Source organism: Oncorhynchus masou, chromosome 11, assembly GCF_036934945.1.
Source record: "Oncorhynchus masou masou isolate Uvic2021 chromosome 11, UVic_Omas_1.1, whole genome shotgun sequence".
Lineage (NCBI taxonomy): Eukaryota > Metazoa > Chordata > Actinopteri > Salmoniformes > Salmonidae > Oncorhynchus > Oncorhynchus masou.
The window spans coordinates 45,130,035-45,145,161 of NC_088222.1; positions in this window are offsets into that span (position 1 = coordinate 45,130,035).

The following is a 15,127-nucleotide window of genomic DNA, read 5'->3' on the forward strand; positions in this document are numbered from 1 at the left end:
GGACAACTTTGCATACTCTTGACATTCTCTCAACCAGCTTCATGAGGTAGTCATCTGGAATGCATTTGAATTAACATGTGTGCCTTAAAAGTTAATTTGTGAAATGTCTTAATGTGTTTGAGCCTATCAGTTGTGTTGTGACAAGGTAGGGGTGGTATACAGAAGTTAGCCCTATTTGGTAAAAGACCAAGTCCATAGTATGGCAAGAACAGCTCAAATACGCCAAATGACAGTCCATCATTACTTTAAGACATGAAGGTCAGTTAATACGGTACATTTCAAAGTTTCTTCAAGTGCAGTTGCAAAAACCATCAAGCGCTATGATGAAACTGGTTCTCATGAGGACCGCCACAGGAAAAGAAGACTCAGAGGATAAATTCATTAGCTTTAACTGCATGTCAGATTATCGCCCAAATAAATGCTTCAGAGTTCAAGTAACAGACACATCTCAACATCAACTGTTCAGAGAAGACTTCGTGAATCAGGCCTTCATGGTCGAATTGCTGCAAAGAAACCACTACTAAAGGACACCAATAAGAAGAGGAGACTTGCTTGAGCCAAAAAACATGAGCGTTGCACACTCTTGGCATTCTCTCAACCAGCTTCATGAAGGAGTACCCACATATGCTAAGCACTTGTTGGAGGATTGTCCTTCACTCTGCGGTCCAACTCATCCCAAACCATCTCAATTGGGTTGATGTCAGGTGATTGTGAGGCCAGGTCATCTGATTCAGCACTCCATCACTTTCCTTCCTGGTCAAATAGCCCTTACACAGCCTGGAGGTGTGTTTTGGGTCATTTGTCCTGCTGAAAAACAAAATGATAGTCCCACTAAGAGCAAACCAAATGGGATGGCGTATCGCTGCAGAATGCTGTGGTAGCCATGCTGGTTAAGTGTGCCTTGAATTCAAAATAAATTACAGACAGTGTCACCAGCAAAGCACCCCCACACCTCCTTTGCACACCAGTATCTTACTTGCACATTCATCTTTTGCACATCTATCACTCCAGTGTTTAATTGCTAAATTGTAATTATTTCACCAGCATGGCCTATTTATTGCCTACCTCCCTTACCTCATTTGTACACAGTGTATGTAAACTTTTCTCTATTGTGTATGTATGTTTGTTCCATGTGTAACTCTGTTGTTTTTGTCGCACTGCTTTGCTTTATCATGGCCAGGTCGCAGTGGTAAATGAGAACTTGTTTTCAAATAGCCTATCTGGTTAAATAAAGGTTTAATGTATTTATATATTTTTTTAAATACTACAATTGTGTAAGCTTACCTTGCTGATATTTGCCATGCAATGCAGATGAAATAATGTAGCTAGCTAACTATTTTCTTGCTTATTGTGCAGTGGAGGATAAAATACCTGTAAGCCTATGGATGTGTAGCTAGCTATGTCGCCGATCTGTGTATGGACCCTAAAATGTCTGGTAGACATATTAGTTCAGAACCTGGCTATGAACCTCAGCTATCATAGCCAGTTGTATCAACTTCAAAACAGTCTGAATGACATTAATGAAGCCTTTCGATTGAGTAGAATATAATTTTGTGCCAAGGATGCAAGTTGTATAATTACCATGCATGATATCTCCACATTGTAGCCTGTACATTTAATATATTAACTGATCATGTACTCATCCTTGACAAATAAAAATGCAGTTCAGGTATGAATGTCTGAGATTATTTTTCAGTCATATCCAATAACAATCTTTGATGCTGTATCTGCATGGATGTATTACATTTATACACTTCAACAGTGTTTACCAATCCTGGTCCTGGGACATCAATGGTTACACTAACTATGCAATAGACTAGAAACATGATTTAACTAGTTAAAGGCTAATTTATATATACAGAAATATATATTTGTTTTAAACAGTACACTACAATTCCTATGCATCATGTAAATACTCTAAAACCGGTTAATTTCCTTCATCTGCATTGATCTAATAAACCAAGGATAGGTGTAGTATTTCATCAAATGAGACTTAATTTCAACCAGAAGAGAATGTGAAATGCTTTATTGAAAGAAGTTAATTATCCAAGTGTAATAAATATTATAATTGTAATATAAATAGAAGTTCAATCTTTACTTCAATGCGTATCTGTTGTGCATTATAAATCAGACAGAGGTGGCGAGAGAGGTGTAAAAGGGAAAGAGATAAGAACATACAGTAGGAGCAGGGAAGGCAGCATGTGATTAATGAATCACAGCGATACCCTAATATTCTCTCAGTTCATCACAATTACTTAAGTGTCTCTTGTGGTGTTTCATAACACCGCCTTGGGCTCCCAGTCAGCCCGAAGTTTATCTTAAGAGTGGGTGAGGTGGCGATGACGGAACTGGGGGTTGGCATCCTCTCTCACATCAAAACATACCTGCAGACGAGAGACGGATGGAGAGAGAGCATGTTTTTTAAAATAATTTCTAACACTGTCCGTCATCAATCATCAGGAGGTGAAATGCGAAACGGACCTTGGATCATTAACTCTGGGATTACTGCAGCTCTCTGTATTTCAATGTAACGCATCTCTTTAATAATACTTCCTGTTGACCTGACCAAGTGACCTCTCACCTCTGATCATGCTGTGCCCTCTTATGTAGCCAGTTCAGACACGGGAGGGATTCACCAACACAGCTGGTATAACCTAGAGGATTTAGGGAGAAAGGGATGAAGTGAAAGAGAGAGACTGTTATTAAGAAAATAAGGTAGTTAAAGAGTGTGTTCAACATGAATCTGTGTGTGTGGCCTCACCTGGTGTCCACACTAAGTGGCTGCAGAGTACTCTATGCTGAAAAACATGAACGGACACAAGGACAAACAATATAGCGTAGTCATAGAAATAATTAAGTCTCTTACTGTTCTCCATGGTTGGCCCTCTTGCCTATTCTTTGAAGGTGGAAGCAGCCAGTTATACACCTGAGCCTGCTTACTGCACAACACAATCCATCAACCAGATTGTTACATAAGTGCGTAGGTGTGGGTTATAGGATGTCTAATTGTTCTACATTTTTTCAATATGGGTGACTTAAAATAGCCTGTTTTTGTACATACAGTCGTGGCCAAAAGTTGAGAATGACACGTATATTGATTTCCACAAAGTTTGCTGCTTCAGTGTCTTTAGATATTTATGTCAAATGTTACTATGGAATACTTAAGTATACAGTGGGGCAAAAAAAGTATTTAGTCAGCCAACCCCGCAAGTTCTCCCACTTAAAAAGATGAGAGGCCTGTAATTTTCATCATAGGTACACTTCAATTATGACAGACAAAATTAGAAAAAAATCCAGAAAATCACATTGTAGGATTTATTATGAATTTATTTGCAAATTATGGTGGAAAATAAGTATTTTGTCAATAACAAAAGTTTATTTCGATACTTTGTTATATACCCTTTGTTGGCAATGACAGAGGTCAAACGTTTTCTGTAAGTCTTCACACGGTTTTCACACACTGTTGCTGGTATTTTGGCCCATTCCTCCATGCAGATCTCCTACTGGAGCAGTGATGTTTTGGGGCTGTTGCTGGGCAACACAGACTTTCAACTCACTCCAAAGATTTTCTATGGGGTTGAGATCTGGAGATTGGCTAGGCCACTCCAGGACCTTGAAATGCTCCTTACGAAGCCACTCCTTCGTTTGCTCGGGCGGTGTGTTCGGGATCATTTTCATGCTGAAAGACCCAGCCACGTTTCATCTTCAATGCCCTTGCTGATGGTAGGCTTTGTTACTTTGGTCCCAGCTCTCTGCAGGTCATTCACTAGGTCCCCCTGTGTGGTTGTGGGATTTTTGCTCAGCATTCTTATGATCATTTCGACCCCACTAGGTGAGATCTTGCGTGGAGCCCTAGATTGAGGGAGATTATCAGTGGTCTTGTATGTCTTCCATTTCCTAATAATTGCTCCCACAGTTGATTTCTTCAAACCAAGCTGCTTACCTATTGCAGATTCAGTCTTCCCAGCCTGGTGTAGGTCTACAATTTTGTTTCTGGTGTCATTTGACAGCTCTTTGGTCTTGGCCATAGTGGAGTTTGGAGTGTGACTGTTTGAGGTTATGGACAGGTGTCTTTAATACTGATAACAAGTTCAAACAGGTGCCATTAATACAGGTAACGAGTGGAGGACAGAGGAGTCTCTGAAAGAAGTTACAGGTCTGTGAGAGCCAGAAATCTTGCTTGTTTGTAGGTGACCAAATACTTATTTTCCACCATAATTTGCAAATAAATTCATAAAAATTCCTACAATGTGATTTTCTGGATTTTTTTCCGCTCATTGTGTCTGTCATAGTTGAAGTGTACCTATGATGAAAATTACAGGCCTCCTCATTTTAAGTGGGAGAACTTGCACAATTGGTGGCTGACTAAATACTTTTTTGCCCCACTGTAATTACAAGCATTTCATAAGTGTCAAAGGCTTTAATTGACAATTATATGAAGTTGATGCAAAGAGTCAATATTTTCAGTGTTGACCCTTCTTTTTCAAGACCTCTGCAATCTGCCCTGGCATGCTGTCAATTCACTTCTGGGCCACATCCTGACTGATGGCTGCCCATTCTTGCATAATCAATACTTTGAGTTTGTCAGAATTTGTGGGTTTTGTTTGTCCACCCGCCTCTTGAGGATTGACCACAAGTTCTCAATGGGATTAAGGTCTGGGGAGTTTCCTGGCCATGGACCCAAAATGTCGATGTTTTGTTCCCCAAGGCATTGTTCCTGGATTGTTGGGAGAAGTTGCTCTCAGAGGATGTGTTGGCACTGTTCTTTAATCATTTTTGTGTGAGCCCACTACCCTTGGTTGAGAAGCAACCCCACACATGAATGGTCTCAGGATGCTTTACTGTTGTCATGACACAGGACTGATGGAAGCGCTCACTTTGTCTTTTCCGGACAAGCTTTTTCCGGAGGCCCCAAACAATCGGAAAGGGGATTCATCAGAGAAAATGACTTTCCTCAGTCCTCCGCAGTCCAATCCCTGTACCTTTTGCAGAATATCAGTCAGTCCCTGATGTTTTTCCTGGAGAGAAGTGGATTCTTTGCTGCGCTTCTTGACACCAGGCCATCTTCCAAAAGTCTTTGCCTCGCTGTGCGTGCAGATGCACTCACACCTGCCTGCTGCCATTTACTGAGCAAGCTCTGTACTGGTGGTGCCCCGATCCTGCAGCTGAATCAACTTTAGGAGACGGTCCTGGCGCTTGCTGACTTTCTTGGGTGCCCTGAAGCCTTCTTCACAACAATTGAACCGCTCTCCTTGAAGTTCTTGATCCGATAAATGGTTGATTTAGGTGCAATGTCCTTGCCTGTGAAGCTCTTTTTGTGCAAAGCAATGATGACGGCACGTGTTTCCTTGCAGGTAACCATGGTTGACAGAGGAAGAACAATGAGTCCAAGCACCACCCTCCTTTTGAAGCTCCCAGTCTGTTATTCAAAACTCAATCAGCATGACAGAGTGATCTCCAGGCTTATCCTCGTCAATACTCACACCTGTGCTAATGAGAGAATCACTGACATGATGTCTGCTGGTCCTTTTGTGGCAGGGCTGAAATGCAGTGGAAATGTATTTGGGGGATTCAGTTCATTTGCATGGCAAAGAGGGACTTTGCAATTCATCTGATCACTCTTCATAACATTCTAGAATATATGCAAATTGCCATCACACAAACTGAGGCACCAGACTGTGAAAATTAACATTTGTGTCATTCTCAAAACTTTTGGCCACGACTATACATCACACCCTTACCTAAACAGCACCCTTACCTGAGAAGTAGGCGAGAAACTGAGAATTGAATAACTGCAGTTGACATTGCTAAGTAAATGGAAGAATACTCATATTGCAATGTGGATGGCTCTTAAGAGCCTTTGGTCGTGCATAGTGTAGTCTATGGTGTTGCCAGGGAACAGCACCCTCTTCAAAAAAGCAGGAGGTGAAGAACTTACGCACACGGATTGCCTCTCTTGATGTGTTGTCGGACCCCATCCTTGAAACATCCTGCAGAGCAACAGACTTCTCCTCTGGCACACAGCAGCGAGCTGCAGATCCCCTCCTGGTCCTCGTCCATTCTCATGAAGTTGTGAAGGCTACCTATGTCCTTCATATGTCTGAAATCCTCCAGGACGCAGTCCCATATGGCCCTGGTCACCCAACCTTGCAGTTCACTACACGATAACTGTAGGTAATTGTTTTGAAAGAATCTCCAGTTACAAGGTATCTGTAGGAATATGGAATATATTGTCATTATTAGACATTTACATCACCAGGTAATTGTTGGCGCAGTGGTTAAGGGCGCTGTACTGCAGTGCCAGCTGTGCCATCAGAGACTCTGGGTTCGCGCCCAGGCTCTGTCGTAACCGGCCGCGACCGGGAGGTCCGTGGAGCGACGCACAATTGGCCTAGCGTTGTCCGGGTTAAGGAGGGTTTGGCCGGTAGGGATATCCTTGTCTTATCGCGCACCAGCGACTCCTGTGGCGGGCCGGGCGCAGTGCGCGCTAACCAAGGTTGCCATGTGCAAGGTGTTTCCTCCGACACATTATTGCGGCTGGCTTCCGGGTTGGAGGCACGCTGTGCTAAGAAGCAGTGCGGCTTGGTTAGGTTGTGTATCGGAGGACGCATGACTTTCAACCTTCGTCTCTCCCGAGCCTGTACGGGAGTTGTAGTGATGAGACAAGATAGTAGCTAATAAAAAACAACTGGATACCACAAATTTGGGGAGAAAAAAGAGGTAACATTTAAAAAAAAGTATATTTAAAAAAGATGATAGCAGGAATTTTATATCAAGGATAGCATCACAAATGAATACATAAATACTACTTGAAGCTTGATGATGAGTTGATCATTTGAATCATTTGTGCAGTGCCGAGGCAAAAATAAAAATATGCACCCCTTTGAATCCCCAGGACCAGGACTGAGAACCACTGCTCTTCATTGGGACCTCTTCATCTGTAGACCGGCTTTCATAGCACTCTTTATTAGAGGACAGAAAACCTCACAAGAAACAGACTTCATTATACTCAAATTACACCACACTGAATATTATGTTACTATTATCTCTGGCTTCACCTCTAGGGACTGGAACTACACAAGTACCTGCCCTACCAGAATAGCCTACTCTCTCACTTTGACAGTTGGGGCTGCTGCCAGCACGCCCACAAGCGAGTCACAATGGGCGGCCTAAGCTGCACGAGGCAATTTACCGCTTACTAGTGTACATGCCCAGTTAGTTTACAATTTCGTCATGCAAAAATGGCCCTAACACCAGGTTCAGCAATTTACCTGTCTAACATCAGCATGATTCCGCTCAGATAGAACAGGTGGAAATATTTGAGGCGTGTATTTAAAAACATGATCCAAAGTGCTATTTAAAGAGCCGGTAGGGATATTTAAGACCAACCAAAATCGGGCTTTAACAGTTGGTTATGGCATGCATTTTGACAGCGGAAATGCAGCCTATCCAGCCATGACGCACACTGCCCATATGGAACAAGATGTGATTTGGTGCCTGTATACTTCATATTTAGAGACAAACACTAATGTATTTTCCCCATTTCGTTTTATTTTATTAAAAACCAAGCATAGCCTCCCTTCGTCTCCCTCGCCTGTTTTCTTTTTTGTCCTGCCCAATTTAGTTACTCGACAGCCACTCCTATTTGTCATACTTTTAATCTGAGCCTAGAGGAAAGTCTTTGTCCTCAGGCCAGGAAGGAAGCCAAAGTAATTCCGCTACCCAAGAGTGGTAAAGCAGCCTTCACTGGTTCTAACAGCAGACCTATAAGCTTGCTGCCAGCTCTTAGCAAACTGTTGGGAAAAAAATGTGTTTGACCAAATACAATGATACTTCTCTGTAAACAAATTAACAGACTTTCAGCATGCTTATAGAGAATGGCACTCAACATATACTGCACTGACACACATGACTGATGATTGATTGAAAGAAATTGATAATAAGACGATTGTGGGAGCTGTACTGTTAGTAAACTTAAGTGCTATGGCTTTTCAACCTCTGCCATATCCTGGATTCAGAGCTGTTTATCTAATAGAACTCAAGAGTTTTCTTTAATGGAAGCACCTCTTAATGTCAAACATGTAAAGTGTGGTGAACCACAGGGCAGCTCTCTAGGCCCTCTACTCTTTTCTATTTTTTTACCAATGACCTGCCACTGGCATTAAACAAAGCATGTGTGTCCATGTATGCTGATGATTCAACCATATATGCATCAGCAACCACAGCTAATGAAGTCACTGAAACCATTAACAAAGAGTTGCAGTCTGTTTTGGAATGGGTGGACAGAAATAAACTGGTCCTGAACATCTCTAAAACTAAGAGCATTGTATTTGGTACAAATCATTCCTTAAGTGCTAGACCTCAGATGAATCTGGGAGTGTATGGTGTGGCAGTTCAACAAGTAGAGACTAAATTACTTGGCATTCCCTTAGATTGTAAACTGTCATGGTCAAAAGATATAGATTCAATGGTTGCAAAGATGGGGAGAGGTCTAGCCATAATAAAGAGATGCTCTGCTTTTTTGACACTACACTCCAAAAAGCAAGTCCAGCAGGCTCAAGTTTGGTCTCATCTTGATTATTGTCCAGTCGTGTGGTCCACTGCTGCAAGAAAATACCTAGTTAATCTACAGCTGGCCCAGAACAGAGCGACACATTTTGCTCTTCATTGTGACCAGAGGGCTGATATAAATACTATACACACCAGTCTCTCTTGGCTAAGAGTTGAGGAGAGACTGACTGCATCACTTCTTCTTTTGATAAGAAACAATGTGTTGAAAATCCCAAATTGTTTGCATAGTCAACTTACACATAGCTCTGACACACACTTATCCCACCAGACATGCCACCAGGGGTCTTTTCAGAGTCCCCAAATCCAGAACAAATTCAAGAAAACGTACAGCATTTTATATAGAGCCCTTATTACATGGAAATAAACAGCAAACTTGGTTTCAAAAAAACAGATAAAGCAACACCTCGTGGCACAACGCCTCTCCCCTATTGACCTAGATATTTTGTGTGTATGCATTAATATGTAGGTTACGTGTGCCTTTTAACAAATGTATGTATGTATTTCTGTCCTTGAGCTGTTCTTGTCTAATGATGTTCTTTATTATGTCATTCTGTATTATGTTTCATGTTTAGGAAGAGTAGCTGTTGCTTTTGCAACAGCTAATGGGGACCCTAATAAAATACCAAATACCAAAATGTAATCAAGTAGTCTGGTCAAGACCTTTTATAAAGTGTTTAGCTCGTGAGATCGCTTGGAAATACATCTGAATCACCAAAGCTGTATTAAAATATCAAGTTTGAGAGGAGCAAAACAGGGAGCTGACATTCTCTCTTTATCTATGCATTGTAGGCAGGCCTACATTATTTTACACATTCTTTGGACGTCCATAAAACCCCCTCCATGGTGTAAGCTAGATGTGGCCATGCCCATCATAACACGAGAGATTATAACCTTTGTGAATACAGGTGAACCTTATATTTAGAAGTTATTATACTGTAACAATTGTCTTCCGTTTCATATTCATAAAACCCAAGCCCTCCGTAGACTACCCTTACCCTAGGCCTAGTATAATGAAGGCTGTTTCAACAGCAAAGCGTTGTCTTTTTTTTATGCTACCCAATTTTATGATATAATTACATTCCTTTTTCGTTGAGTTTTCTTAAAACCAAACTTATTAGAATGATTCAATGTCCTGGTTTTAGGGTGAGCACGTCTGTGGAAAGCATGCAATGCAACTTCTGGAGAAGTGTTAAGGCGATCTGTAAGATGGTTCCAATATGTATATAAAATATTATATTTGGAAGCAGTAGAACGGTGAGTGGATATTCTCCATTTGTCTTTATTTTGGATCTTTTTCCGGCTACTGTGAAAAGTTTGGATGTGCATAAATAGTCTGCCTGGTTTTACTATGATATGCACACGGGAAGAAGTTATTGTATATAGTGTATTTAAAACAAGTTGTTTGGTTTAGAATTTGATTTGAATTATTCGCTCTCTTTTTGAATTTAATCTTTCTTATTGACAACATTTGGTAAATTCATGCTCAGCCATAATGCATTTACAGTAGGCCTAGCCCCTATATCAGTGCAAATACTATGTATATATTTCCACATTGAAGCCATGCAATTTGGGTGACCACATTTAAAATACCCAAATACGGGACAACAGGATTATTTTGCGGGGTAGTGTAGCCTACATGAATACAAACATTTGGCAGCCCCCCCACTAAATGTCCTAAAATCTCATAAGAAATAAGAAATGAGGTGCTGTTTTTGGTGTAACACAGTAACGTTATACGCTATTACATTTGGTTATGTTATGTAGAATACAGTGGGGGCTCCTCATAGGAGGCAGGGGAGGACTATCCTCAGTGAAAAAAACAACATTTTTTAAAATTGTGAAACATTTAAAAGGTTATCCTTTTTAGATAAAACTATACTAAATATATTAATGTCACCAAATTATTGCAAAACAGTGTGTTTTAATCAATTAAGGTCTACAGTAACATCAACAGTACTCCTCTAGGATAGCACCATGATCTAGATGGAGGACAGCTAGTTTCCATCCTCCTCTGGGTACATTGACTTCAATATCAAACTTAGGAGGCTCCTGGTTCTCACCAACTTCCATAGACTTACACAGTGATTATTACAACATCCAGAGAACATCCTATCAGAGCTCTTGCAGCATGAACTGACGTTTTCCACTCAATCAAAGGATCAGATAATGAATCTAGTACTGAAAGCATAAACTACAGCTAGCTAGAACTTCAGTGCATAAAATGTGGTGAGTAGTTGACTCAGAATGACAATAGCTTAACAGTTTCGAACAAATTAATTTCTTCAAAAATGAAGGAGAAGGGAGAGAGAGCGCTAGCAAAATATATATTTTTTCACTTACTTAGCTAGCAAATGCAGCTAGCTAGTTTAGCCTACTCAAACACTCAAACAGAGAGGGGTGCTCTGTTAGGTAGCTGGCTATGACTATCTAATACTGGAATTCTTCAAAGTGAAGGTAAGCTTTTGGTTTTATTAATGTTTTGACACCAAGGCCCACCAGTGTAACTGCTAAACTCCTGCTGACTGTACTGACTGTACTGAATGATTATTAGCGGGTTTACTAATGCGTTAGTTCTAGTAGCTATGTTGACTAAGACAATATAGTATGTTGACAACGATGTAGGTGGTGTAGCGGTTATGATATGAAGATTTGGCTTGGAAAGGATTTTTTGCCTGGTCACAGACAGCTGATTTTGTTGTGCACTGAAGTCCACAAGTGAAGGGAAAAGGTGAGAGGATGAGAGAGCGTAGATGCGAGAAGAAATTATAATGATCAAAGCGATTGTACTGTATTGTGTATGTATGTGGCTGTTATGAAAGTGAACTGTGTCTTTCGTGTATTCATTCCGCAGATTCTGTGAAAATGTTTTTTCAAACAGAAGCAAACGGAACAAAATGGGGATAAAACATACATTAATTTGTCCTTGAGAAACTCTCGTTTGCAACTGTTGGACTAATGATTACACCCGAGAATACCCAGATGCAGGCAAGAGTGTGTAAGGCGGTATTGAATGTGCCAATGTCTGTCACCTTGATTATAAATATGTCTCTCAACCTGTGCACCTAGCTTACTTTGCAAACTTTCATTCATAGGCTAGGAGGTAGCAACCTTATGATGGGTATAGGGAAAATTAGAGTATCATGTAGTAACCTAAACCTATTGGTTTCACATTGAGCTGGGTGAATGGAATATGAATTGCAGTCATCCAATATGCTGTAATAGAAGGCCATACTAATAAAACAATATGTTGTCCTCTGTTAGGGTTGCGTCACTCGAATCTGGTATCCTGATAAGTATGACACTGAGTCACCGATTGTATGCTATGTATTTTTTATTAGCTAAGCAATAAGTGGTAAATGCAATTTTCGTATATACGGGCTCTCTGTCACACCTCGCAGGGCAAACAGAAAACCGACTTGTTCCTAACAAAGATATTTTAATATACTCTGACAGAAGTAGTTCCTGCTTCCGAGCCGGCATGTCAGAGTAGAGACTGGGCGTGGTTTAAACTCACTCAGCCTATCGTTGATTGTTGGCTTCCGAGCTGGTCCCAGCCCCCTAGGCGCTTCAGCGGTCAGTCGTTGTAGTTGTGTAGAATATCTATGCGCCCATGCTCGATGTAGTTATCACGCACCTGGCTCCTGTTATCTAACAAAAGACCATTTGTTCCCTACACTACGTTCTGTATGTGTCCGTCTTTTTCCATCACGAGAAAGGCCCATGGCCCTGAAACTGTTGATAATGTCTCAAGTCAGCTATGTTACATAACACATACATCCACACAAGCCAACAGCAGATAATATTCAATCACATATATGGTAACGGGCTATAGTGCATAACACAGAATCCTCACACCTCCCTCATCTTAAAAAGGCACTGAACGCTTCTGGTAGAATACTCAGTAATCCGCTCTCTGCTGCACGAACAAGCAATTGAAGCCACCTAGTTTACCCTTTATGCCTCATACAACATTTTGTGAGGCAGAAATGAGAGACCACGTGTGGCCAAATCGGGGAATATTTGGCAAAGGAAACATTTCTGGTTGGTCTCAGGGAATGTAAAACAGTTAGGGAGTCTTTTAAAACGGGATTGAGTGAAGTAGCAGCAACTAATGAGCATGGAGAGCCCTACAAGTTTGACAAAATTACCTTTATCTTTCAGTTTTATATGGCTATTTACTTACTTTTGTAGCTCTTCACCAGAGAAGCACGCTGTTTGTAATTAGTTTGGCCTATTGTTCTCTTCAAGTTTACCTGGAATTTAGGACGAAGGGATTTGAGAAATATAATTGGTTGACAATAGGCCTATGACGATTTGCGTTGCGCAGAATACCAGATTCCAAAAGTGTTTAGTCACCAGTAAATTTAGGCTACCACATCATTATGATATATATATTTTCACAAGTGCAGCATGACTGCAAGATATAGGTTGGAATGTCTGATTAAAATAAGGGACAAATCAACCTTTTTTTCTAAATTAGTGTTGCTTGAATTTGTTGATAAAATGCTGGACATGATTGTTTCGTTGCGGGACAAAGGGGAAAATGTAACTTTCCCGCACAATCCAGGACACATGTCCACCCTAAACGCAATTACTTAGAACTGTATGGACTGCAAACAGGTTCAATTTAACCTGTTTAGGAAAGATGGGATAGGCCTAAAAAAAAAAAAAAGTTTTTTTTTTTTTTTTAAACAAACATTAACGAACTAACATTGGAATTGTTGTTGATTCCAGAGCAATACATAAGACTGTAAGAGACCGTCGAACTTAAAATGCAGAAGACACATTTCAGGTGAATGCATTCAGTTGTTCAACTGACTAGGTATCCCCCTTTCCCTCTCCCTTATGTATAGCGCTAGCGCTTAGATTGACCATTGCGTTAGGTTTGTTAAAGTATAGCCCTAAGAAACAACATCAAACACGCTACCAGTAAATTCACTGGGTTTCTGCTGATAATGAGAGGCACAGCCTCTGGATTGGTGTAATAACCCTGTCACTCAGTCCTCCCGCTTGACCTACCCCGGTGGGAAACCGAGAGGACTGCTGCCATACTTAGCTAACCTTTCTGCCAATTAATTGGTCATCTGTTCGTAAATTGAGTGTTTTCTAGCTTGACCTTTTCCCTACCCTTGTATAGTTCATTTTTGCCCAATATTCTTTAGTATTTATTGAGCTGATATACAATCTTCTTTCAGGTTTCTATGGAAATGTATGTTTTAATGACATACTGTGTAACAGCCAGACATGTGGGAGCTATACCATACAGGGGGGAGGAGGTATTGACATTCTAATTATTGTTTATTTGGATCCCAATTAGCTTTTGCAGAAGCAGCAGACACTCTCCTTGGGGTCCAGTAACAAAATACAGATACATAAGGACATTCCCACAAATTTAAAATACAACGAAATACCAACAAACAAACAATACAATTAAAAATAATGTGTATGTTAGTGTGTGTTTGTGTGTCCCTGCCGTTCCATTCATTTTTTAAAGGTAATATTGTTGTTTCCTTGAGTAATTGTAGATGGAAGGGAGCTACATGCGATACTGGCTGATCACCTGTTACTTTATCTGCCACCCTTCTCCACCACCACAAGTGTCAATAACTCATGTGCCTTGTCCACTTTGTCATCAGTTTGACGTTATTCTAGATAACAGAGAGATTGTTTAAAAGATCAATCAGAATATTTGAAGTACAAGTAAAGACAAATTGCCCATGCATCTCTGTTATTGCGAGAACAGATAAAAGTGCATCTTTGAAGTGACCATTCCAAGTGTGCACAACAGACTCAAATGTGTCAGGATGTCACTCTAAGGCAGAGATTATCAACTTGATTCAGCCGCGGGAAGATTTTATTCTTGAGCAAATGGTCAGGCCGGAACAAAATTACAAATAGTTTGTAGACTGCAAATTGATCGCAAGAAGCCCAAACAGATATAATATAACTAAAACATAATAATTGAATTATTCCATTCCATTACATGAATTATCGGACAAAGGCGTCTTCTGTACGTTTAAGAGCCTTGGCACTTGGTCTGAACATTAACACACATCGCTTGCATTACCGTTTTGGAAGCATAAGGACCTTATCTTCAACTATTTTTAAAAAGCAAAACAAATTGATACAAACCTTTATAGGGTTAGGGTTTGTGTTCCCACACAGCCATATCTCCATGTTACAGCTCGTGTTTTTTTGTTTTGTTTTTTTCCATCTTCATTTAACCAAGTAGGCTAGTTGAGAACAAGTTCTCATTTACAACTGCGACCTGGCCAAGATAAAGCATAGTAGTGTGAACAGACAATAACACATTTACACATGGAGTAAACAATAAACAAGTCAATAACACAGTAGAAAGAAATAAGGAGTCTATATACATTGTGTGCAAAAGGCATGAGGAGGTAGGCGGATAGTTGCAATTTTGCAGATTAACACTGGAGTGATAAATTATCAGATGGTCATGTGCAGGTAGAGATACTGGTGTGCAAAAGAGCAGAAAAGTAAATAAAAATAAACAGTATGGGGATGAGGTAGGTAAATTGGGTGGGCTATTTAC